A 26,724-nucleotide genomic window follows, 5' to 3' on the forward strand; every position below is an offset into this window, starting at 1 on the left:
TTGTGTGCGAAAATAGCATTGACAGTAACCTAAATTCGCAGTTTGCGAAACTGTTTTGCGAATATTTTATCCGCCACCAAAGTTGTGGCGTAATTGAGTCATAGAGTGTGCGCATAAATATTCCTAATTTGCGAATTGTGCCATATATAAAAAGCTCCTATATACATTCGCATTGTGAAAATAAATTTGCAATTCTGTTTGCATCCTCTTATTCAGTTTTATAAATATAACCATGCACAGGGCAAATATATTCACTTTGCGAACCAATCTGCCCTGCGCGAAGCTTATAAATGACCCCCAGTATTTTTAGCATAAAACACACCCGTCTGTTTTCAGTATAATGTTGATAAGCTAAAATTGCACAGTTGTAACTGTACAATAGCAGCAAATTGACTGACATGACACAGTTAAATGGGTGATCCCCTTTATTAAATCTATTTGCATCACTAATTAATATTGGACTACTTACCTTAGAAAGCTAAAGGGAACAGGGGGAGAGTCTTAGCAGAGACAATTCTCTGTATTGTCTATGGCAGAGTATTTTCTGGCATCTTGTAGCCACAACAAATCATGGGCGACAAGTAGCACTTTGTGTCATTGCCTTAAAACCACTCCTTTATTATCCTTTTGTTCTCCCACACCTAGAGGAGAACTAGTGGCCCATGTGACTTGACCCCTCTGGGGGGCCCTGACAACAGCCGACATGCATAAACCAAAGTAAAAACAAGATAGTCTGGTTACTAGGGATAGGCGAATTTGACCCATTTTGTTTCGGCAAAAATTTCCCGAAATGTTGCAGATGCCCATGACAGTCTATGGGCGTCAAAAAAATGTTGTCGCGCACCAGAAATTTCTTTGACGCGCGTCTTTTTTTTTGGACACACAACGCCATTCAAGTCTATGGGTGTCATTTTTTCAGCAAATACTTCTTATAAATGCAACATTTAGTGGCAAATTTATGGGAGTCTCTAAAAACTCCTATGAACTTCCATAAACTTGAAATTCGAAAAAAAAATGACCAATCAAAATTCATTAAAAAATAGATTTTTTTCTAAAAACGGGTGAATATGATCGAGCTGCAAATTCGATTTGAATTTTTTCACCAATAATTTTATTTTACATTTTTTTTTAATTTTTTCAAAAGTCCACCAAATAACCCCCATAGGCTAAATCACCAATTTGGCAGGTTTTAGATGGGGAATCATCGAAATTGAATTTTTAAAAGCACTATTCCCTAGCCAAATTACACTAAAATAAATTCCAAATATGACAGTGTGTGTGTGTGTGTGTGTGTGTTAAATAGGCTTGATTTGTTCCACTGTTTAACTCCTATAAGAATAATGTATTTTATTAGTCTGCAGCTAATCTGCGGTATTCCATGTAAAAATATTAGTAGGATGATCATTCCATTTTCAATTGATTCTAATTTATTTTCTTAATAATAACTTCAGCAAGCTCAAATTGCATTAGAAAGAATATCAAATTGCAGTTTCTAATTTAAAGTATTCATTTATTCATTTACACACAATCACTAAAATGTGTTATATAAATTGTCATGAGATACTGTACTTGATGCATTTTGAGTAATCATCTCTTTTAAGCACCTGGTAATGAGTTATCACCTGCTGTTAACACCAGCTAATGGGATTTTTCTAATAGTAAATTCACTTTAGGAGTTTATGTCAGAGCATAATGTGTAATTTGATTTGTAAGTGTCATTCAGGAACCACATTAAATCTGCAAACTATTCCTGGTTCTGTTAAATGGAGCATAAACCTTCCATTTCATCACACCCCTACCTCTTCAAAGAAAACATCCCAAATTTAATTATAGGAAGTCATATATAAAAAAAAGAATATTACCAGTTACTATCAGTGCTATGCCTGGCATCTTGTAATATAGTAGGATTAAGTTGTTGTTTTGTCTAGTCAATATTTATTTGAAATGAAACTACCAAAGTGCACACAGAGGGGGAAATGTAATTAAAAGTCACAGGCGTTATTTCTAATGGCTTCTTTATGAATGTTTAACACTGCTCACAATGTAAAATCAGTAGCTGATGAATATTACATTACACATTTTGGCAAAGGTTTCGCTTATCACCTGCTCTGGAGTTTTGTTAAATATTTTGTCGCAAAAAAAAATTTTGGGATTGGGAAATTTTATTGCATCCACTGTGAACATTCACAAAAACTGTTTGTTTGCAAACTTTGCAATGACATTGTTGAGGTCTTTAATCATTAAAAAAGGAATGCAAACATGGTCGCTTACATTTGCACGCGTCTTTGCGCAGATTTTTTCAGCTAGCGAAACATATTACATCCCCCCTTTACTGCTTTATAGAGGCTTGATTCTTTAAAGAGTCTCTAGTGATTAATGTATAAATAGAGAACATCAGAACACAGATAAGTCTCACTACAGGATGCTTTAGATATTTAAAGAGCAAAATCTTCCTTAAAATTACGTTTTCTTTAAGGAAGAAAGTTTAAGTATGTTTGCCAAACTTTGCTACAGATTCAAGTGGTTTCTCCTGACATTCCTAGCACTACATACATTAACCTACTATTATCGTAACATACATAGATTACCATTCAGATATTACTCTCTAACTTTGGAAGGGTGGATCTGGTAAGTTTAGTGGTAGAAATATGAGAGCTTTCAGTGACACTAGTGTATCACCAAGAACAAAAAGTCTAATGTAAACAGAGCAGGCAGGATCCTCACCTAAGCACTGGTGTATCCTCTTGTAGTAAGTAGGCTTCTAGCTTTGGAGAGCTGGGAAGAAGAAGATGATGCAGGTACACATATAGAACCTTTTATCTAGAATTCTCGGGACCTGAAGCTTTCCAGATAAGGAATCTTTCTGTAAGGTGTATCTCCATAAGCCTTCTGAAAATTGTATAAACATTAAATAAACTCAATAGGATTGTTTTCCCACCAATAACCTTTGATAAATGGGCCTCTAGGCATCAGACTGGACAAAATAGAACAAAATACCTTGAAATTAAACTAGATATTGAAAAAAGTAGGTGCAATACATACAAATACTACAGTCCTGTGGTATCATTAGAATGTATAGTGTTGTTTCCTCTTTAGAATGTTTTTTTTATTTTTTTATTTTAACAGTGGCAAAGTACAGTAAAATTATTTAAGTTGCTGTAGCTGTTCGCAGAGTGAAAATAAACTGAAAGATTGAAGTCTTTAATGGTAACACTGTTGCACTGCTGCTTGTACAGTATGTGAAATATATTAAAAAGCTGAACAGGATGGAAGGGGGTAGACAAAAAAGGGGCAATTTTCCTTTTCAAGTCAGTGAGCCTGTAAGTAATTGAAAAGCACAAGTTATTTGCTTTCATACTTCCAGTACAGATAAGCAAACTGCTTTGTTTTCTCAAAATATTTGTTTTGGTAGAAAAAATATCCAAGAGCCCTGATATTTTGCTTGGGGAGCATTTGTAACACAGATGAACCTACTGGGCAGGTAGTGTCATGTTATCTCTGGCAGAGCTGATGTCATGTCTGGTTCCTACACCTAGTGCACTTAATTAGGGTTAGTGCTTCTACTCATCTTTCAAATATATATATATATATATATATATATATATATATATATATATATATATATATATATATATATATATATATATATATAGATATAAATCAGTTGCCCCTTTTATGTGGTGTACACTTCTTAAAGGCAGGACAAAATCAACATGCATGGCCATCATATGTGGAAATGTAAGTGCATATTTAAAGGATAGTTTAAATAGTTCATAAAAAACATAAAAACACAGAAATATTAAGACAATACAGTAAATACTGATTGTGTGCTACACTATGGAGAGTTACAGAAAAATTGTGATACATATTAGCAAACAGCCTGCATAATAACCACAAAAACCGCTATAATATTGACAAGAGAGAAATGGAACATTTAAACAGTGAAGGTAAAAAGATGGCCCAATCAATACAGAGATATTGGTCTACAAAAATGCAGTTTAATGTTAGAAGCTTCTTTTTAATGCATCAAGTCCTTTCATGTAAAGAACAATTGATCTGAATGCCCTGACACAAAAGCAATCCAGGCAGATGAACACCATGTTCAGGTGAGCGGTCTCTGTAATGAATAAGTAGAGATAAACACATCATTCATACTCACCCGTTTACTATTTGCAAACCAAGACTACTTTAACCTTCTCTTAAGTTTTTTGGAAATTGAAAAAGCTTACATTAGTAGAGCAGTATAATAAATTAGTAATAGGATGTCCCTGTTTTCAGCTGGACAATATTACCCAAAAATCCACATTCGATAACAGCAAAATGACTAACAGAGCATAATTTCTAGTGTGGTCTCTTAACGATCCTTAAAATAAGTCGCTCTCTACACTTCTCAAAGTTACATTTCTAGAATTGCTAGTTTCAGATTGTAACCTGTTTATAACTTTTGAAATTACATACAAAATCCTTCAAACCCACATCTACAGTAGATTAAAATCTTTTCAAAATGTCTAGCAATACTCTCCTTCAAAACTTCTTCATCATCATCATGGAGGCGCAGTCTAAACTTGCTAAAGACCTGTAGCTTAGAAAAAATGTCTTGTTCCTATACTTTAATCTCTTTAAGTTCCAGCTAACTTCCCAGTGCAGGTAATAACTCTATAATAATTACAAATGACTGTATTTACCACATGGCAATTTACAACACACATTTAAAGCATTTACTAAACACCATCATTTCCAATATGACTGATAAAATGTACCTCACTTTAGGCAAGTATACAGCATATTTAAATACACTCATTGCAGTTGTGATATTTCTTATAAAGTATAATTTATTGTTAAAAGCATATGTGCATCCAACTTATCAGTTAGCTACATTAAAGGTCACTGGGTATCATAAACATAAAAACACCACTGAAAGCAATTTCTAAAATTACAAAAATGCTAGAGAAGCTGAAACATATGCCTTAGGTACTCCAGCTGAGAGCAAAGAGAAACCACGCTCTTCAAAGAAAATGTTAAAAGAGTAGCAGGAGAAGAGGGATATACAGTAAAGTGACATGTAGAATGAATCCTTAGATACAAGGAGGGTGAGTTTTGATTAGAAGTGAGGGCTGTATCAGTCAGCTACAAGTCCAAGAGCATTATCAAACTATTATGACCCTTTCAATTTAGCTATAATTAATGTTTTCAAAGTCACAGTGGTTGCATAGCTACCAGTAAATGCCACTTTTTATTGGTTCCCATGAGTTACTAAACAAAAGAAAAACTCTGTGACATATTACATTTTCCCTATAAGTATTACATTTTACTGCACTTTGGGACCTGGTGCCATACTGGAGTTCAATTCAATGCACTCACCAAGCTTACTGCTGTGCTTTAAATACTAAACTTTTTTTCCATAATCTTTTTTTATTTTTTTATTTGGACATTTGAAAACTTTGTTAATCACATTTGTCCTGGTTAAAAGCAGTAAGCAGGAAGATAAATGTAATGATCCAAAAGTAAATGATTTCTTCGATTAAGAAAATAGATGAAGGCTGTCAAGTCTGGAAACCCAACAATAGAGTTGATAGAAATAACAGGGTATAATAATTAGAAACAAAATATGTAAAAGACAATGGGCCAAATCCAATTTAAGGAGAAAACCTTTTGTCCTAATTCAATTCCAGACTTATGCATCAATGGAGTTTTCACATGAGTTTTCACAAGTGAGAAAAACCAAAAGTTTTTTAATTTAATTGAAAATGGGCCAGATACATACTGTAGTTACATAGTTACATAGTTAAATCATGTTGAAAAAAGACAAAGTCCATCAAGTTCATCCCCTCCAAATGAAAACCCAGCATCCATACACACACCCCTCCATACTTTCACATAAATTATATATACTCATACCTATTCTAACTATAATCAATGAGAAAACATTATTTTTGTGCTTTATCATGTGTATAACTTTTCTCATAATTCAATTCCGGTGTTATCCAGACTTCAATAGAGTTGTCATGTGATAAACAGTGAGATACGTTTTTTTCTCATTAATTGCATCTCGCTCTATGGGGAAATCTGTAATTAAATTAGGAGCTAGGCTTTTCTCACCAACTTGAATTTGACCCATTGTTTGAAGCAAAAGCTTCCATTGAGTTTAGTGATAGCAGTAGTTCAGGCAAGGATCATGGGCTAACCTAAAAACAATACTCATTTTTTTAGTTGCATGGGTCTCAATATTAGCAGACTCCATTACATTACAAGGAGACCAATTCCTTAAGTGTTTACCAGTTCTTTCAATGATCATTTATGGAAAATGTCATCAATAACACCAGTATTTCCTATACCAATATTAATCTGCTCTATAGAACTACTAATTTTCAGAGCCATAAGAGTAGTTATTTTAAAAATACTGTACATGAAGGTTTGGTTGTGTCTTTGATAAATGGAATTAAACAATTAGTTTTGGATTTAGCTTTTCTCCTCCATGCGTGGTGTTGATCCATCAAACTAAAAGGATCTGGTTCTCTGTTGTGTATGTCTTTTATAGGGACAATGTAATTCTAGTAACGATAAACCAGTTTTGAAATTCAGCCAAAAGTATGGGTGCTTCTGAACTTACTTTAAAGCTGAAAATCATTTGGATTCCTCATTCTGAATAAAGAAGGGTCATTAGTTTAACCAGAATATGATCTGGCACTTGGTCTTGGGGAAACCTATTTTTCTAATTGTATTTTGTAATGCAGGTAAACTCTGAAATGTGCACTTGGTGAGGAAAATATTTCAACTCAAAATCAACAACTTTTGGCATTCAACCTTGTCATGCTGCAGGGAAGATGGCAATACATTGCTTCTTTGCTTGTGTTTCTTTATGGGTATATAACTGACTGAACCTTTTTCTGCAGAAAAGTTTTTTTTAATTATGAAGCATTTTAAGTAATTTCACATCCCAATTTTTGGTTACATTAACTACTACAGACAATAAGTTAGCAGGATAGCAGGAAGTAATTTTAATTATCCAAATGAACCGGTTTTATTAGTGATAGCATATGTATAGGTTTTTTGAATTTGAATTCGTATTGTATCCATGCCTTAGTCATTCTATTTCCATTTGTTGTTTTTGTAGTTAAGTGTTTCCTGGCTTTAGAGTGCTGTAACAGGTATAAAATGAAAGAACTTCTTTGCCTAAAAAAAAATCTTTGCTTTATTAAACAATAGTAAATTAAGTGGCATGTCTCATTTTAGGATTTCCCTCAGCAGTGTTCACTCTTTACACAAAGACCAGGCTGTTTCAGAGCATAGTTCTCCCTCCCAAGAAGGTAACGAAACACTGGCAAAAATGTCTGGTTCCCATTCTTTTCCTAAATTAAATATAGTGTAGGGACCCAAACGGTTCATTTCAGTTTTGGTCGGAGCCTCATGGCTGAGAGTTTCCAGGGGCAGAGCTCTTAGATTGGTGCAGCATGGCTGATCCCAAAGGAAGACACAAGATGTCGCTGTGCACCAATATAAAAGGAGATTGCCATGTGCTCCAACATCCATTTTGATTTGGATCTTGATTTGGATGAAGGATGGAGTGATAGTTGGCTGGGGTGCTGCAGTGGCAGACCTCAGGCTATGGAGACACACCATATGGCTGCTATGCCCTGTGTGGGCTCAGGGATAACTGGACCCTGATGTTCCGGAAGATTGATGCCAGACACTGGACTTTAAAGGCTTGTTCTATAGACAGTACTGGGAGCTACAGTTCAGCAAATGGATCAAGCAAGTGATGTGCTGGATTGGGAGTGTCTGGAGCCTATAAAGATTTCATCGCTGTGGATGCTTGTCAGCTCTGTGTGAGACTACCCGTCTGTGTGACTCCTTTGGGGTGAGTGTTACCTGAGGGAAGGGATAGGAAAGGATGAGGATCCAGCGATCTCCTGTTTTGAGAAACAGGCTGTTTGTGAGCCTGCCAAGTGGGAGCAAATACTTTCCAGCGGGAAATTATGTGTGCAGGTAGCGCTACCTAGGACTGGTACTCTTTTGGGGACAAGGGATTGAGACTCTTTGGCTGCCAAAATGGAGTAGTGCGGGACTTTTCCTGGCAGGGAATTTACAGGACTGGACTGCTACAGGTGCCTAGGGTAGTGGGCATTTTTATAAATGAGAATGTAAAGTTTTACTTCCCTTTTAAATTTGCATAAAAGTTATATTTGTTATATAATCAAGTGTGTGATTTATTTGTTGTCCTAATGGGGCCACCACAGGTGTATGCTTGGATCCCATTAGGTGGAGACACTGCCAGAGAAGCATTCCCAGTACCCTTTCACCTCGCAAAGGGGACTCAGGACTCCAGTTGGTAAGCAGGCACGACCTTGGCACCGGGGGATTGGCCAAGTGGGCGTTACAATAGCTTACCTTAAAATACAACTTAACAAATTGTAGCAATAATAACATAATGACAACTAAGAACATTTAGATAAAATCAAGAGCATTATATCCTGGGCATTTGTATGACGCCAACTCGAAAAAGTTCTCAATTTTTATTTCAGTGGTGTCAGGAAACTTGTATGTTCTTGACATGGTCTGGCCCAGTAGTTGTGTGCTGCCCTTTCTCTATTCTTGACTGACATTCAGGATCTTTGCTTGTTTGCCAAATTGTGTATATCCTATGACCTGGCTTTGCTCGTGCCAAGTAGTATTTGGACCATAGGCAATACTCCTTATCCAGGCACTGCTACTCATGCTATCTCCCCCTGTCCCACCTGCTACTGACACTCTCACACAATTCCTGCACACTTGTGCTACTACACTCACAACTACCCCCTCCCCTCTTGCACCCTAAACTGCTGTCTGTGCTGCCTACCCCTGGTTCAGGTCCTCTTGCTTTGCTTGTGCTTACCTTTCTTTCCTGTTTTATGTGCACATCATTATTGGGACACCCACTCTTATCAAGCGTATGCAAATTAACTTGAAGAGACATGCAACCATAGTGATTCAGGCTTATTTGTCCCAAGAGTGGCAGACTTAGAAGAAACCACCAAACTGAGGAACTATGAGAGCTTCAGAGGAGGTTATCTTGCTAATATTTGGGTTTATTTTAAAAAAACAAGTTTAATTGGAAAAATGTTTCAGTTATATAGGCTGATAATATTCAGACATCAGTCTGAACGTGAACCTCCCTTTTAATATCTTAACAACTGAGGGGGCACATTTACTAAGCTCGAGTGAAGGATTCGAAGTAAAAAAACTTTGAATTTCAAAGTATTTTTTTGGGTACTTCGACCATCGAATAGGCTACTACGACCTTCGATTCGAACTAAAGATAGTTCGACTATTTGACCATTCGATAGTCGAAGTAATGTCTCTTTAAAAAATACCTTGACTACATACTTTGGTAGTTTAAACTTACCGAGGTTCAATGTTAGCCTATGGGGACCTTCCCCAGCAATTTTCTAAGTTTTTTTTTTGATCGAATAAAAATCGTTCGATGGATCGATTAAAATCCTTCGAAGGATTTTATCGTTCGATCTAACTATTTTTATTCAATCGATTGATCGATCAAAGTATTTGCGCTAAAATCCTTCGAATTCGATATTTGAATTCGAAGGATTTTACTTCGAGGGTCGAATTCGAGGGTTTATTAACCCTCGAAATTCGACCCTTGATAAATCGGCCCCTCAGTTTACAATTTACCTGCTGTTTCATTTTCAGCTCTCTGTCCACTGACTAGCTTTCTACAAGTTACTATTTACCTGTCAGGGACAAATTAGAACACAGAATCGGGGGAATGTAATTAAAGTCGCAAAGACCAAAACAATTCACACCAATAAGACTAAAAATCCACATCTCGCAATGCAATATTGTCCCTTAAACAGTTATTGCATTGTGAATTTTAATTATGCATTGAGAATTTTAATTCAAGAAGTGCTTGAAGGTGTCGTAATCTTTAAGAGCAAACATAACGACTTTTTCAGTAAGAAGTTTTATTACATTGACTGTGCATTGGAGCAAACTATAAGATTCGCAAACGGTCTTCCACTTTCGGAAGTGGTCACTAAACAGTTTCCGGGTTAGCAAAAGCTATATTAAATTTGCGCAAAGCAAAATTTATTCGTGCAAAGGCATAACTTTTCACATTGCGAATAGTTTTTCCGTCACCGACTTTTATTACAGTCCCCCGATTGTGACTTACCTTGCGGGGTCTCTCTTTGGCTGTAGATGTTTTTTGTTTGCTGATCCTATAAAGAGAATAAAGATATTCTTTCTCCAGGAGACTTAAAGGCTGATTTATTGTTAATCAGGGATTGGTATCAGGTAAAATTAGGTAGATCAGGTAAAAGTTACAAAATTACAAACAGATTATCTTTGTACTTGCCAAATTTTTCTTTGTTGATTCAAGATAGTTGTGAGCAAGCAAACATGCCAGCTCAAGATTACCCTTGTTTTTACTCCAACCGCGGGATACGTTTATTATGACATAGTCACACAGTAGTTTGGATTTGTTTTAGAAAATCTTAATTTATTTGGGCACTGCAATCATTATATTCATGTTGGCACAATACATTATTAATACAGTTTAGGGGAACTTGCGGTTTTTCAAAGAAACTGTAAATGCAGAATAGATTGACTTATTTCCAACAGGCTTCTTACCAGGCTGACAGATGCAAATGATCTATATTTGTGCATGCAGTTTAAGTGGTTCTGTAACATTTATCTTTTTTTTGTAACAAATACACAATCTCTCTATGCTAATTGTGAAGCAGCATCCATTTTCAAAGAATGGAAGGCAAAGTAGGATTGATTTAAACATTATTTCAGTACCTGGAGTAGATGGAATAGTCAGATGTTATCGACATCATATAAAAATGCATAGAATTTTGATTTTGTTAGTGTTATTCCTATGTTTGAAATCTAACTGGTCTGGACATTTAACTGTTTCTAGTGCCATGCTGTAAAGTTTTCACGTTTCTAAGTAAATGTGATGAACATCAGTCCATGGTTAGACATCTAGGGCATTGGTGTCCAACTGCCTGCCCGTGCCCCCCCTTGTGTGGCCCCCACATGAAAGTCTGCCTGTTGTGCTTGCTTACCTTGTGTAAGCTTTAAAATGTATCAGTACTGACATTAACTGGCCCATGCATTTTTTACACCTAGAATTCAGACAGTAAGCTTCACACTTGTAATATCCCTTGCATTAATCATACCTGTGACACCAGACTGAAAGTGCCTACATTTTTCATCTGTTCTCATAAAAACTGCTGAAGGGGCACCAGCATTGTGTAACTGTATGTAGCATGGTATTAAAAGTTCATCTTAGATTGGTCCTTATAAGTTTTCTTGTCTCCTGCTGTTTTCTGCCATACTCTGCCTGCCCTATGCTCACTGTGTGTGCCATACTCTGCCTGCCCTATGTTCCTTGTGTGTGATATACTCTGTCTGCCCTATGTTCCTTTTGTGTGCCATACTCTGCCTGCCTTATGCTCCCTGTGTGTGCCAGGCTCTGCCTGCCCTATGATACCTGTGTGTGCCTCATACTCTGCCTGTCCTATGCTCCATGTGTGTGACATACTCTATGTCTTAATATAACTTAATAAACATGTTTCTTGGCAGTCAGCTTGTATACATGAACAGGGACCTCACTCCCTCCTGAAGGGGGCAGCATATTCCTGGCCTCCAGCAAAGCCATTTCCATTTGGAACCCCAGCTCCACAAGTAAGTGTATCTGGTTCTATAAGCAACCTCTCTCTAAGTTTAGCATTTGTAGTTTTTTCAATAAGTTGGTCTCTAATCATTTCATCATGCAAGGAACCAAATTTGCAGGGGACTTCTAGCCGCCTCAGCTCTGCAATATAGTGACATATAAGTTCCCCTTCAGCCTGACAGTGCCTGTGAAACTGAACTCTGGCCACTAAAGCATTTGGGGCAGGTTTAAAGTAATTCTCCAGAGCCTGTAGTATGGCAGTGTATGGTGAATCTGCTCCCAGAGTTGTGAAAATGCGGTATGCTTCAGAGCCCAGGAAGTGAAGTAACAGGGCCCTTTTCCTCTCAGGGGAAGTCTCACCAGGCCAGATGCCAGTAAGTATATAGAAAACTGTTCATACCAGAGATCCCAAGACACTGCAGGCTCTCCTGGGTGCTGCAGAAACTTTTCAGGGGGATGCACAGAGGGTTCAGATGTCACCATTATTATATCCCAGTAATGCAAACAGGCTGTTATCAGTTCACCATCTTTATGATGGTGTTAGACAACACTGATCTAGGGGGTGTTTAACTAAAACTCACATTTTTCTTTTTGGGGCAAAAACTTGAATTTTTATAGATTTATTATACCCCGATGCAGCAAAAACCTGAATGCAAAAATCCAAAACCTGTCAAGGTCATGTATAAGTCAATGGCAGATGTCCCTATCCAAATTTGATAAGATTGATAGAATTTGATATCCTCAATAAGATATTGTGGTCTGTGCTGGGTTAAGCCTGAAAATCCAAAAAATATGGGGTTTTCGGGCAACAACCCGAAAAAATTAAGCGATTCGGGAGAGAAGTCCAAAAAAAAATCATACACTTCAGGTTTTATCGAGTCTTTCCACATTCTGATTTATTCTAGTTATTTAAATGATAAATAAGGCAAAATTGTGGATGGGAGTTTGGTCAAGCTTTGTTTAATAAAAAAATTAGATATAGTAAATAACCCCCCAAATGTGTGTTTTACATGAACATATGACCAAAACAAAAAAACAGACTGGCGAACACTATCACCATTTCTGTTGTACGTGTATGAAAAGTGCTGTCCAGAATGCTTGGGACCTACGGTTTTCTGGAGAAGGGATCTTTGCATAATTTGGATCTCTATATCTTAAGTCTACTAAACATTTTAAACATTACATTTAAACATTACTTAAACCCAATAGGATTGTTTTAGCTCCAATAAGGATTAATTATAACTTAGTTGGGATCACATACAAGGTACTGTTTTGTTATTACAGAAAAAGGGCAAATCGGGTTTTAAAATTTGAATTATTTGATTAAAATGGAGTCTATGGGAGATGGCCATCCCATAATTCAGAGCTTTCTGGATAATGGTTTTCCAGATAATGGATCCTATACCTGTAGATAAGTATAACAGTAAAACTGAAGTATCACATAGTGATCTGATAAATTAACTCCAAGGCCATATGGAAATATATGTGAAATGTATCGATTCACATGTTCTCAACAATAATCCTATAATGAAAACATTTTGATCTAATTTCTTTTTGGAAAGATATCTAAACTGTTTCTAAACTGTAGCTTTACTATATACTGTAAACCGTAGACTCTGGCTAATAGAGAATCCACCCGTCAGTATGACCTATGACTTCACTATGCATGTATATATGTAGTTTGGGTAGCCCCTTTTTCTAAAAAAGAAATAAAAAGTAATTTGGTGAGGCACTATCTATGTGTCACAAAGTTTTAATTTTGTTGCTGATTGTCATGAGGTTTAGGTCTTTAGGTAGTCAGGTTTTCACTATGTAGAGACCATCCTGGACAAAACATGTTGTTTTTATGTAGTTGCACTGACCGTATAACCTTTCTACTGATGTTAAACAGCTGTTAAACTACCATTAAACTTACAACAACCGCCTGACAAAATTCATGTGCAGGTTGGGCAACAGAGTGAAAAAAGTACTACTGTCTGCATTTTTACATACTTGCTATACCTAAAATTGGCTGTTCACTATACCAACGGTCACTGCTCTGTTAGGCCCCACAAATGTGCTCCTGTTTGAACCTCCTAAATAACCAATTAGTGCTTGGTCATCAGATCATGGGGAAACCAGCAGCTCCCATTGTTAATTAACTCATTCAGTTTAAATTCCTTAAAGAGTGTACTATCCCATACACTCTTGTACTGGTTGATCAAAGAGTGAATGTTACAAAGGAAAGTTCCCATAAAACTGTAGCACGTTTTTGAGGTTCTTCATAATTGGCTTCTAACCAGCAGATCCCACAAATGTTTTACTTTGTTTAGCCACTAACAATCATTGAATGCATAAGATTTATTGTAAGACCAAAAAGTCATGTAGGACCTACCAAAGTTTAGACAGAATCTTCCATATCACATCTACAGTATATACAAAAGGGAGAAGTTGGCACAAATCTGTTCGGACTCCATTACCTTTAGGTCATAATTGTTCCGCAGAAATATGTTATACTGTACTCTAGACATGTATTTTTTAATTCCTGATTTGGAATATCACCTGCTTTTAGAGCTGCTCAAGATCATTTGCTCATTCCAAAAGGTGTGTATCTAAATCCTTCCCACTTACTCAGTGATGTCTCCTTACCAAAAAGGTGGCCATCGACTTCTGATACACCAAATATATTACTGGCTGTGCCAATAAACACAGCAAAAATAATGTCATTATACTGAAGAGGAACAACACCTGCCTTTTATACATTTTGTTTGTTTTAAACTTTATAGAATAAGAAAACAACTAGTTTCTACTTTACACCTCAACACTCCAGGTCCAGTTTTTACAGCTCAATAAAGCGATAATAGCAAGTGTAAACACATATCCATCTTCAACCTTCACCCACCCACATCAACTTAAATTAATGTTTTAAGTGTTACAAAAATGTTAATGTAGAAGGTAAGCATGTAAGCATGCCAGGACCAACTCTTTAAAGCTGTCAGTGTAGATGATTTCTGTATGGATAGAAGGTAAACATTTATATTTTGTTTATAGCAATTGCTATAGCAGTATATCTACACTGCTATACAGATGTTTGCATCTCTTCTTGACCCTTAAAATGATTTTTGTTCGCAGTTATTTCTTAACTTCAGTTGAGCTTCACTCATTAACAAAAGGATCTTGTGTTTTCTGCAGCTTCCACGAAAGCTGTGAATGAAACACAGAAGGGTCACTTTTGGATCAGGATGCCAAAATTGTAATTCTTTATGAGGCTACGGCATCCGTGACAGATGCAGTGATGCATTTAAGAGAGTTAATAGATTATTAAATACAGAGCCACTGCTATGCACTTCTGTAGAGGGTTGCCGAATAATGTAGTTTGCTGTGAGATTACAGAGCATAATCCCTCCCACCTCTCTTTTCTGCCTGTGTGAGTCACTCTATATTCAGAGTAATGCTTGCATGCCTTTGTAACAGAAGGAGCTGCATTGAATGCTAGCAGTACACTAGTTCTGGGTGCAATGACAAGAGCTTGGATGTGATATTCTTGGAAGAGAACAAGAAATGGGAAGTCAAGGAGCCTGGATCATTCCAAGTACCTGCTGAAGCCACAGTTTTTATTCACTCGTTGATTCTCTGGTAGGCACTTCTCTTAACAAACCTCTATGTGTTTACTTGCTACATCATTGAAGCCAATTACAATGGCTCGTAAAAAGAATAAAAGGATAGTCTGCCTTAAAAACTTCAATTAAATTTTATATCCCTTGTAATTTTTCCAATTACAATGGCTCGCAATCATACAGGAAATTTAAGTTTTTTAATTTCATGAAATATTTATGGGTCATTCATTAAGGTTTCTGTGTTGAAACTTATAATGAATTATCTATTAAATTGCAATTTTTATAAAACTGTACCAAAGAAAGAGACATAAATTATAATCATGTAAACTCATAAAAATGAAAAATTCTTAATATTTTCCACAATTTCTTGTCTACATATTTATGGTTTGGGGAGGGGGGGTGACTCTAGTTAAGTACATTTTCACCCCTGCATGTAATTTCCTTAAGGTTTTGCACTTTAACATTTCATAAAACCATAAACACACCTCTATATTTTCATTAGCGCTGCTGTTATTATCACTATTAATATGTAGCCATTCAAATTCAATGCAGTAGGTTTTCAGACACTACATGTCTCAATCTCAAAGGGTTTATATTGTAAGTATCTAAAATACAATGCTGTTTAGTGCTCAAGTTTTGGGTTGTACCCAAATTAAACCTATACAGAATAAGCTGATTAAGAACTCATCAGTAAAATAGTTGACAAATATGGTTACATTTCAAAATCATGTGCAAACTAATTTCCGAACTCATAATAATAGTTTTAAAAATGCAGCCTTTTTCCTAGTATTTGAAAAAAATCTTTAATTCGCAAATTACATTTTCATTACATAAATATAATGGTTAGATGACTTCCAGGTTTGAATGTGTATTAAAGTGTGATGTTGTTAGTTCTTCTCTAACCAAACACCAGCCTTAAATTCTCAAATGCTACACGCAGCCAATCTATTTCATTCCATTAAACACAAACCTAGATGTGACTATGGTATTTGTTCAATAGAGTTTAATGGATTGTGACATTAACAACAACTTAGCAGAGCAAACAAAGCTTAATCATTATGGTACAGTGATGTTGTATGGTGTCTAAAATTACACCAGTATATGAAATTAATTTTTATTACTGTTTTATTTGAAGATTCTAACATTTATTTTTCCTTGTCTCTCTGTTTTTGTGATGTACATAGTTGCTACTGTAAGTTATGAATAACCTGATGTACATAGTTTAAGTTTTATTAGAGGCTACCATTGGGTGTCATTGCTATATACCAGTGATCCCCAACCAGTGTCTCACAGGCAACATGTTGCTCACCAAACCTTCGAATGTTGCTCCCAGTGGCCCCAAAGCAGGAGCTTATTTTTGAATTTCTGGCTTGGAGGCAAATTTTGGTTGCATAAAACCAGGTGCACTGACAGACAGAGCCCCTAGTAGGCTGCAAGTCCACATAGGGGCTACTAAATGGCCAATGAAAGTACTTATTTTGAAACGTTTGTCATGCTTGTGTTGCTCCCCAACTCTTTTTACCTGTACATCTGAATGTTGCTCACAGGTAAAAAATGTTGAGGACCCCTTGCTCTGTGGTATTTATGAGAGTGGATGTAGACTTGGTACAGAGTGACCTCTGTGTAAGTATACAGGAAAAATATGTAAATCAATATCAATAGAATTATTTACTTTTATTTTTGTGGTTAATGGAACTTCATTTTGGAAAGCCCTGTAATTGTCCTGACTGGAGTATATGTGTCTATCCAAATACAGTATTTGTCCTATATAAAATATGCTTTTGAATTCATTCGTGAAGGTTGAAAAGATGTGTAGCAACATTGTTTTCTTAATTTCTAGCAGATATTATCACAGTGGCATTATGAGATAATAGTGCCTTCAATCAATACATATATGGTATTTGAAGTTGCAAGCTTTCATAAATCTGAGGCCTTTTTCCATGCTTGGCTAGCCAGCCATAATGCCCATCTTCAGACATGACTACACATCCTGAAGAAAACAATGCAAAATCCTGCAAGCTTGCAAAATTTTCGGGTCAGTTTAGCTATTGAAGCCATTGGTGTAAGTCCCATTTGATATAAGAATAATGGAACACTTCCAATGGTTCTTGGGTAGTAACTAAAATTCAGAAACTTTGTTTAAAGTTTGGTATAACTGTGCTTGACTACATATGATTTATATAAGGACTTTTACAATATTTTGAGGGAATTCATTTTACAGTGTTTCTGGTGGACAAATTGCCTATTACTATCAAATGCTGAGGTCTTTTTCCCTGTCTTGTTCTTTTGACAAAATAAATTAATATATCATAAAGTCTAACTAATAACCATTAATAAAGCATTTCCTGTTTTAAAACATAGGATTTCATTATAATCTTTCAGGATTAAAGTGTGCATTATTGGTTCACTTGGGAACTTTTTTAATGTAAACTACTGCTGGCCCCTGTATATTTGAAGGAACATCCATTTTTCATATTTATGCCAATTTTCAAAATCTTCACTTGCATAATGCATGTGATCTGGTTCCCACAGCTGGGTAGCAATGCCAATGTTTGATCTCACCTAGGGTTAATAAATTATACAGTAATGATTAATATCTATCTCCCTTTATACCCAAGATCACATTGAGCTGACCTCTACAACTTCACACACACATGGAGCACCCAGTATGTTAAAGAGCACAGCTGTCAGTCATCAGAAAATCACCAGACTTCTCCAGACTTCTCTAGAGGGTGCACCCATGTAGCACATTGAAGACACAGATGAGCAATCAGCATTAATTTACACACATACATAAAGAGGTACATACAAGTAGTGAATTAGAAAGTCTAAAAGTATGTTTTTACTGAAGTATCCAAAAAGTGTAATTATAAACAACTTAAAACTGACCAATGAACACAGAAAACGATGTGGGGACAACAAGACACAACATCAGAAATAGAGATGCAGCAAATGGATACATCATATACATGAGTATAAAATACAGTTCACATGGAGCCTAGGCAGAAAACATGTTACAGTACTATAGGCTATAGGGATGGGCGAATTTTTTTGCCTTGTTTCGCCGTGGAATTGACGCCCATAGACTTGTATGGTGTAGTGCGACAAAAAAAAAGACGCACAACAAAAAATTTTTTGGCGCCCATAGTCTTTAATGGGCGTTGGCGACATTTCACTGGCGGCGAATTTTGGGTGAAACGAAACGGGGCAAATTCACCCATCCCTACTAGGCTATGACCTTAACAGGGAAAGTTCATCAACAAAACCTAGAAGGAGAAAGTTTGGATACACCACAATGGCGTACCTGTTTCAATTAACCACTTTTTAAGACAGAATCAATCAAAATTATAAATCAAGACAATACAATAATGGCTCATAGACACACTTCAAAATATGTGGTAACCCAGAAATTCCAAAATTTAGCCTTTTTAACACCAAATCTGTAATATAGAGGCAGCGCACTCCTGGGTTTCCAGATAAATCGCTCGTCTCCAGACCAAAACGTAAAATTATATACTTTATTTAAACATCGTATTAATCATATATAGAGTCTGAGGTCTGACGTGTTTCATGATAGAACATTTCCTCAGAGAAGTGATATGGTTATGTGACTGCATGTGAGTGCAACATACATCATTTATTTATCATAAAGTGTTTACTATATCAATAGTTTGGCCTTCACTGCCACCATGCAGTGGTAATGCAAAAAAAAAAAAAAACAACAATCATAGATCTTAACACTACACTGGTAAAACAATTGTCCAACCGTATCCAACCAATAAGGTTACTGGGGTGAAGTAATTTACACAGGGGAACAGTTGATAAGGGATGAGCTTCATTGACTGCTCTCCTGGCCCAGTGGTTAGGGAGAGCAGCCGACAATCAGGAGGTCCTGGGTGTAAGCCCCAGCAGATCCTTACAGCTACCAACTTTGTCAAATAACAGGAGACATCCTTGGCCATGTATAGTTCCGAATAAGACAAAGTGCCCTCTATTTTGCTCTTAAAACTTGCCCTTCACTTCACTTTGTATACAGTGCTACCTGTGCTCAGAAGTGCTGAAGGGGCAGGACTTGTGCAACACAATGGGGAGCTGGAAGGTTAAGTACAGAGTTGCCTTTAGCTGTGCTAGACATCTTACTCTTCATTAAATACCCAGTGCAAGGTTCAATATGAAATTTGCAATGGCTAGTGGAACAGATGTGCTACTTACAGTGTATTGACCCTAAGAGATTTACTTTGCATAAAAGTACTTCTAGTAAATGAGCCCTACAGTACTAATATTGTCATGTAAAAAAAGTGCTACCAAATCTTTCTTCAACAGTGATTTTCATACTTTCTTTTGTATAATAGCTAAGTGAACACCATTACACATTCCTGTGGTGTATTGCAACACACCTATTAGTTTGGCACCCTGTCTAGCAGTGACCTATGCCACCAGGGGTGCTATGTGCAACAGCTGTCATTCGGCATGGAATATGTCGATTTGACAACCCAGGAAACAGAGTTCTGTCACATTTGGCAAGAGATATCCATGGAGTGTCATATCACTTTTGTTCAGTGGAAAGGGAAATGAGAGTGGGAGGGGTAAGCAGTGCACTCACAATACATCCTGTACCGCATCACTCTTTTTTCGGAATTAGACAAAGGTTGTGCAAATAACACTGCATGCAGCAAGGGCTGTTGCTGTTAAAAAATGGAGACCTGATCTATAAAAATAGAAACAGGATTCTGGTGTTTTTCTCAAGCTGTGTCTACTGTCAGTATAAGAGGTTAACGCTGACATGTCTCCATTTGTGCTTAGATATAATAACTACCACTGATAGCATACTGAAATTGAACTGAAATAGAGATATTATACAATATTTGACTGAATTTTGCTGAATATGCTATGTTGATTTTTGGATTTCAGTCAGATTTAGTAACAGCTTCTGTAACATATAGACTTAATATTCTCAAATATTTTGCTAATCTGTTTTTTTTTTTAAATTCTCAGTGACATCCTTATTTCCTATGGATTTGCCTAATAGAAGTAAAAAAACCTGCATTTCTATTCATTTTCCTATCGCTTTATTTCTCAAAATTTTTGTGAAGGTACACTATAAGTTGCTCAGCTTGCAGTTTTAGCCTTTCTTAAGCACCATTATTCTTCTGGTAGGTTGACCATAAGCCCAATTATCACAGTATGCAGGCCTTGTATTGTGTTTATAATACAACAGTATTATATAGATATCACTGGTGGGGTGGCCAACTATACATGGCTGCAATGCATGGAAATAACAGACATGGTGGATGTTACTGTAGTATTTGAAACAAGGCCAAACCCTTACGGTGGTCCCTAACTTATTTTCCTCCAGCCATAGTATAAAAAGGCTTATACCTCTCTGTATAGTAGCATTACTTGGGATAAGTGTTTCCTGAACCTTGGTTTCAGTCTGAGGGCTAGATCTTAACCAGACTTTACTGACAACTCATGAAATAGCATCAAATTGAAAAATGAAATACAGTGGAAGTGAGAATGCGACAGTTTTACTTATCTCTAGACATGAAGTCATTGTCCTGATCTACTTGTTAATAACTTAAGATCTGTTGTTAAGCTGTCCATGTATTTACTATACTTTACTTATTATTGTCAGAAACGTTTTCTACAATTATTTGTATTTGTATGTATGGTGGCCCACCAATCCCAAACAATATCCATGTACATGTTTGAAAATATTTTTTACTCCTCATGCTCTTTGCATGAATAATTGGAACACTAGAAAAACGTGTGGCTGATTGTACACTCAGCTCAGCAACACTGTTTGTGTCTGAAACATTGTACATTGTTCAGTAACAATGGAAAAGTTGGGTTCACTTTAGTTCTGAAAAAGTTATAGACACTTATTTGTTTGCATATTTCCATTTTCATATTAGCCTAAGTTTTATTTTTAATATGGGTCTATAGTATTGTTTCTAGTCATATGATGCTCACCAAAAAAAAAGAGTCGGTGGTCTGAAATCTCTTAATTCTCATGTATTATGTGTGATTCTGAAATCAGCATTAGGCTAATTAACTAATCATTATAGGGCTTATTTATGATAGGTGAGTGTACAATTTCTGGAGTGCTAAGGGACACAAATTTGCATCTCTTAGAGCCTATTCACTTACCACTTGTGCCTCTGATCATCCTCTGTGTATGCTGTGCTGGGCTGAGAGTGCAGAGCAGATTTTGCTTGGGTGTAAGGTATAGTGTTCCATTTCTCCTAGTATCCTCTAGCTTCCTTGCCCAGCATGTTCTAAATAAAATACCAGGTAAGGGTTGTGCTAAGGGCTCCAACATACCATCCACCTCTCTCACACACACTTGAATCTGTGTTTTTGCACTTTAATTTCTTTAATGTGTAAAATAAATCCATCAGAAGATGGTGTGTCATCTAATGGGATGATAACACATTTCATTATGCAGTTTGAAACTTAAATATTACTCAAAAAAACCCAAGTCAAAAGGCAAGAAGCGTGCCTGCAATGTAGCTTGACTAATTCTTGCTGAAAAGTCATTGCAAAATCAGCAAGTTTTCATGCTCAATAAACATACAATATGAATATTAATTAGGTAAGTGCTTTGAAAGCAAGGGTCAACCGATTCTCAATTATTTTTATCAGATGACAGTTGTACAAAAATGTTGGCAGGCTTAACATACACAAACAGATCATGTAACTCATTATTGCCAACTAACTCTTAACAGAGTACTTTCAATGGACATAGAAGCAAGCACATTTTTATTAGTTCTGAAACTGTTATGAAAGTGTTGGTTCAAGCTACAGGTGAAGCACACATCAAACCTTGTTTTTACAGCACCATGGTGCAACATTAATTTAAATAGCAAAAGGGTGATAAAGATCTGTTTGACATGATGGGACATGGTCAGCCATCTGAGCCATACAGTATGTCTTAATAATGTTTTGCAAACAATTAACATTAAGGGGCACATATACTATGAGTCCAATATCGAGGGTTAATTAACCCTCGATATTCGACCATCGAAGTTAAAGGATTTACCGATATTCATTCGATCGAACGATCGAAGGAAAATTAGTTCGATCGAACGATTAAATCCTTCAAATCGAATGATTCGAAGGATTTTAATTCATCAATAGAAAGATTTTCCTTCGATCACATATTGCTAGGAAAGTCTATGGGGACCTTCCCCGTAGGCTAGCATTGGTGCTCGGTAGGTTTTAGTAGATGGTCAAAGTCTTTTTTAAAGAGACAGTACTTCGACTATCGAATGGTCGAATAGTCAAACGATTTTTAGTTCGAATCGTTCGATTCGAAGTCGAAGCCGTAGTCAAAGGTCGAAGTAGCCAATTCGATGGTCGAAGTAGCCAAAAAAAACTTCGAAATTCCAAGTTTTTTTCCTTCTAATCCTTCACTCGAGCTAAGTAAATGTGCCCCTACCTGTGTTGCTATTGCAATGACTTGCTGCATTTGCGATGAATATGGCTCACTCCTTTTATAGAGATGAATTAAAAGTGTTGAATTTACTTACTGTGGAAAATATATTGCACGCTGCATAAATAACCTGTTACCAGTATTTTTAGTTTAAATTTGCAACTACCATTACAGCAAAAATGCATACTTTGCTGCAAATAAAAAATTATAAAAGAATGGTCACACCCAACTTATTGGATTTTAATTCCACATGACCACCAATGATTAGCATGTTTCATTTTCTGTTATTTGAGGGATACAAGCCTTTCACAAGAGTGTTTACAAGATTTGGTCTTTATTCAACCCAACTTAACTATGTAACTATATAGTTTATGTGAGTGTATGGAGGGGCAGTTGTGAGTATGTGTCGGTATATGCGCTGGGTTTCATTTAAAGGAGTTGAATTTGATGGTCTTTGAGCGATAGAGCCTGGCCCACACCTTAACTCTGCTTCAAACAAAAGATTCAGATAGCCTCATAAAGACTAGTCTACTCACTGTTGTATCGCATCCTACGTGCAGGAGCACATCATGGATGTACGAGAGTATGGGAGTATGAGACACCTAAACAACAATTAATTTTGCATTTTTCTACAGAAATATTCTATCAACATGGAAAACTTTCTACTAGAGCAACTTACTGACTAGAATTTCTGACCACACGTACATACACATAAAATAGTGCCCTGGTGATAACTTTCTTATAAGCTTTTGTCATTTGGATGTATAGTAGGTATGTCTATTTCTATATGTCCTATATATATGTCCTTTCTTTGACTGTTGTTCTACACCTAAACAAGTCTTTTATTTTTAAAACAACATTTATCCAATAATTCGGTTAATTGTGGCCATCACAATTGCATCTGATGTATTAAAATTGATGCAATTGGCTTCCCAGAGGAATAGGGTGGCAGGAAGGCATGGCAAAAAAGGTGAGACAACCAATTGTTTGTGGGGTGGTGGCGGGCTTTGCTAGGAAAACTAAGGGGATTGGGAGCATGGGTGGTGGAATAAACTGCAAAATCTACTATTTAGGTGCCATTTTAATTAGCACAGCAGACCTTGAAAAACCTATATCCTGCGTCAATGGATTGAGATATAATATTCTTTGGTGTTAGGAGTGGGCAGGCCAAAGGTTTTCACAGCTAGGAAAGGGGGTGGTGGGTCATGATAACAGCTCATTTGTGAGGTTAACAATTGTTTTGTGAGCTTCATTGTGTACTGGAATACATCCAGAGTGTTAGCAGCTGTCAGTTGACTCTGTCGGTTCATGAAAAAACCAAGGAGGATCAAAATCTAACCGAAAATGGTGCTCTCCATGGGCCATCCACAGAGGGATGGAATAGTTTTATGAAGAAGTTATCTGTTAGTTAATTTGTATGTGTTAATATTTGAAGAGTTTATATTAAAAATGGTGTGGCCTATTTTGATTGAAATGCATGTGTATTTCAGTTACAAAGGGTAATTATAACATAAAAGGGACAGTTTGGGCACTATTGATGCCATGTGTTTTGATATAAATGGAGTACAAGCTTTTTCTTTGAACATAACCCTTTCCCTATGTATTTATGTCAATTAGCAACAGTAGGCATTGCTAGACAGCATATCTAGCCTTCTATGTGTCCTACTAAACTTAAATGTAGTCATTCACTGTAAAATCAAAGAGTATTTCATGTATAGCAGAACAAAGGAGAAATGTTGGTACATTGTCAATCATTTCCAAAAAAAAGTTTATATATTAAACTGATAATTTAGCATTTTAGTCAACACCAGGTACCAAATAAAAAGAAAAATAAATACACCTTGAGGGTATATGGTTTAAAGAGCTGAAATGTTTGGTGATGTATGAATGTAGTATATTACCTGCCATTGTGTAAACTTAAAAAAAACAAAACAACAAATGTACAAAAGAACAAATGTTCCAATGTGCATTCCCCATGATGAATATAATATATATATTTACAAAAGCTGAATGCAGAAATTGCCTTTTAAGTGTAAGAGTAGCTCATCCTCACTACAATTTTTAGTTCTCTTCACATTTGTAATTGTATGTTCTTTAGTCTGTGTCTGACCCCTGCAGAAGCTGCCTGTGGGACACAATTGATCTGATTCTGGCAATTATGAGTGGCATTTAATAATGAACTAGATTGTAACACCTAGTTAGATCTTAATTGACAATCAGTCTGCTCTCCTAGTGAAGTACCCTGCACTTGACATGGGGCTGGCCTAAAAATCACTGGAATTCATGGTCAAATGGTGACTGTGCAAATGTTGAAAAATAACCTTACAGTGTAATAGTATACAAGGTTATAAATCAGGATGATTTAGAGGTTTGCTCATGAGCTGCAGTTCTAGATGGAAGAGTTTTTGTTATCTGTATAATCTTTAAATGTATTCATTATCTTCTGAATAATATATATATATATATATATATATATATATATATATATATATATATATATATGTATATATATATATATATATAAGCAGGAACTTCTACTATGTTTATATTTTACAGCAGGGGGCAAATTATTTTTTATAACATACAAATTTAAGTGAGTCATGTAACACAAATTACATCTCTGAGCCCCAATTATAACCAATGGCATCTCTAAGCACAATTTATAAGAATAAACATGGTAGAATATTCATGGTTCTTGTGTTCTCTTGTGGTGGCTTTTAAAGTCATACAGCCTGTATACTTGGCACCTGGGTCTGCAAAGTATTTCTGTGCATATCTAGAATTATGATAGGGTGTTAATTGCCTAGTTCCACTTGTTCGAATGCTGGTTCCAATATATTTTCTTGCCCTTTTGATTCATTTTTATTAACATGAAAAAACTGGGGGTAAGGAACAAAATGTAAGATAATGTAATAACAGGTACAAAGTTTGTTCAGGTGTAGTCACCCATAGCATCAAATGATTTTTATACAGCCAACCAGTAAATGCTAGTTGCTTTTAAGTTGTTATGGATACCTAGACAAGTAGCAGACTTTGGTGCATATTTATTATGCGGTATAAAAAACATTAGGATAATACACCACACATCGCCAGCCTTCGCTGTGTAAAAAACAGCGTAAAATAATGGCAGCAAATCTGGCGATCGCATGGCGTAAAATTACACATACCTTGATAAATTCGCTATTTATTTTGCACAGCTTTTTTACACAGCAAATTTTGTTTTACACAGCACTTGTAAATTTTATATAATTTTGAGAGCTTTCTGGCATACTTGGGTAAAAAAAAGAATAATGTAAATAACATGGGGACTCATTTACCAACTCTGTAAAAATGTGCACCTAAGCAGTAATCATTAGCAACCAATCAGCACCATGGGTTACAATCCAGGTAACAATTTGCCCAGTGTTAATACCTGAGCCCCATTGTATTAGCCTATATCTGGTCACAAGTGCAGTTTTTTGCTTAAATACCCTGGATTGCCACATGTAAAGTGTTTTTCATGTGGCAATTCTAACGGATCAAGAGGGGAAGATATTAACAGGCTTTGTCAACTTTGGGAAAGGACATTTCCGGGATTTGACAAAGCACTTCATCTGTCTTTGCCCTAAAAAGGCAACTCTGTATGTCTTGTGAACTAAAATATCTTATGCAATATATGCAGTCACTTAAAATTAGCTTTTTTTTGCTCCTATTCTTCTGGAATGGAGCAAATTCCCATAAAGTTCAGGGGGCAAGCTAAAAATGGTGTTTGTATTTGCCTTTCAGGCTTTCTGAGAAAACTACGAGATGATGTTGCCATAGTTACATTAAAAGTTATCTCAGAACGCAAGAGTGTATGGCACATATACAGTCCAATTTACTTAAAAAAACGAAAATAATAAAATGGACACAAAGTTCTTCTCTCATCATCTGGTTTGAAAAAAAATGCTATTTGTACAGCATGAGACATACTTAATAGGGAAACCGAATCTGAAAACCCCAGGTCCCATGCATCCTGATATTAGATCCCTATATTATAC

General features: G+C 36.2%; 1 protein-coding gene across 2 annotated transcripts in view; it reads left to right on the forward strand.

Moving 5' to 3' along the window:
- The first annotated feature begins 15,023 nt into the window (after positions 1-15,023).
- hrh2.L (histamine receptor H2 L homeolog) overlaps positions 15,024-26,724 on the forward strand; it is a 53,630-nt gene continuing 41,929 nt past the window's right edge. The window contains exon 1 of one of the 2 annotated variants that reach the window (XR_005966273.1): positions 15,024-15,289. The gene's annotated coding sequence lies outside the window, so the exon portion shown is untranslated. The remainder of the gene's footprint in view (positions 15,290-26,724) is intronic. The other variant, XM_041586222.1, reaches the window with a different exon arrangement.

Source organism: Xenopus laevis, chromosome 3L (genome assembly GCF_017654675.1).
Source record: "Xenopus laevis strain J_2021 chromosome 3L, Xenopus_laevis_v10.1, whole genome shotgun sequence".
In the NCBI taxonomy this organism is placed as follows: Eukaryota; Metazoa; Chordata; class Amphibia; order Anura; family Pipidae; genus Xenopus; species Xenopus laevis.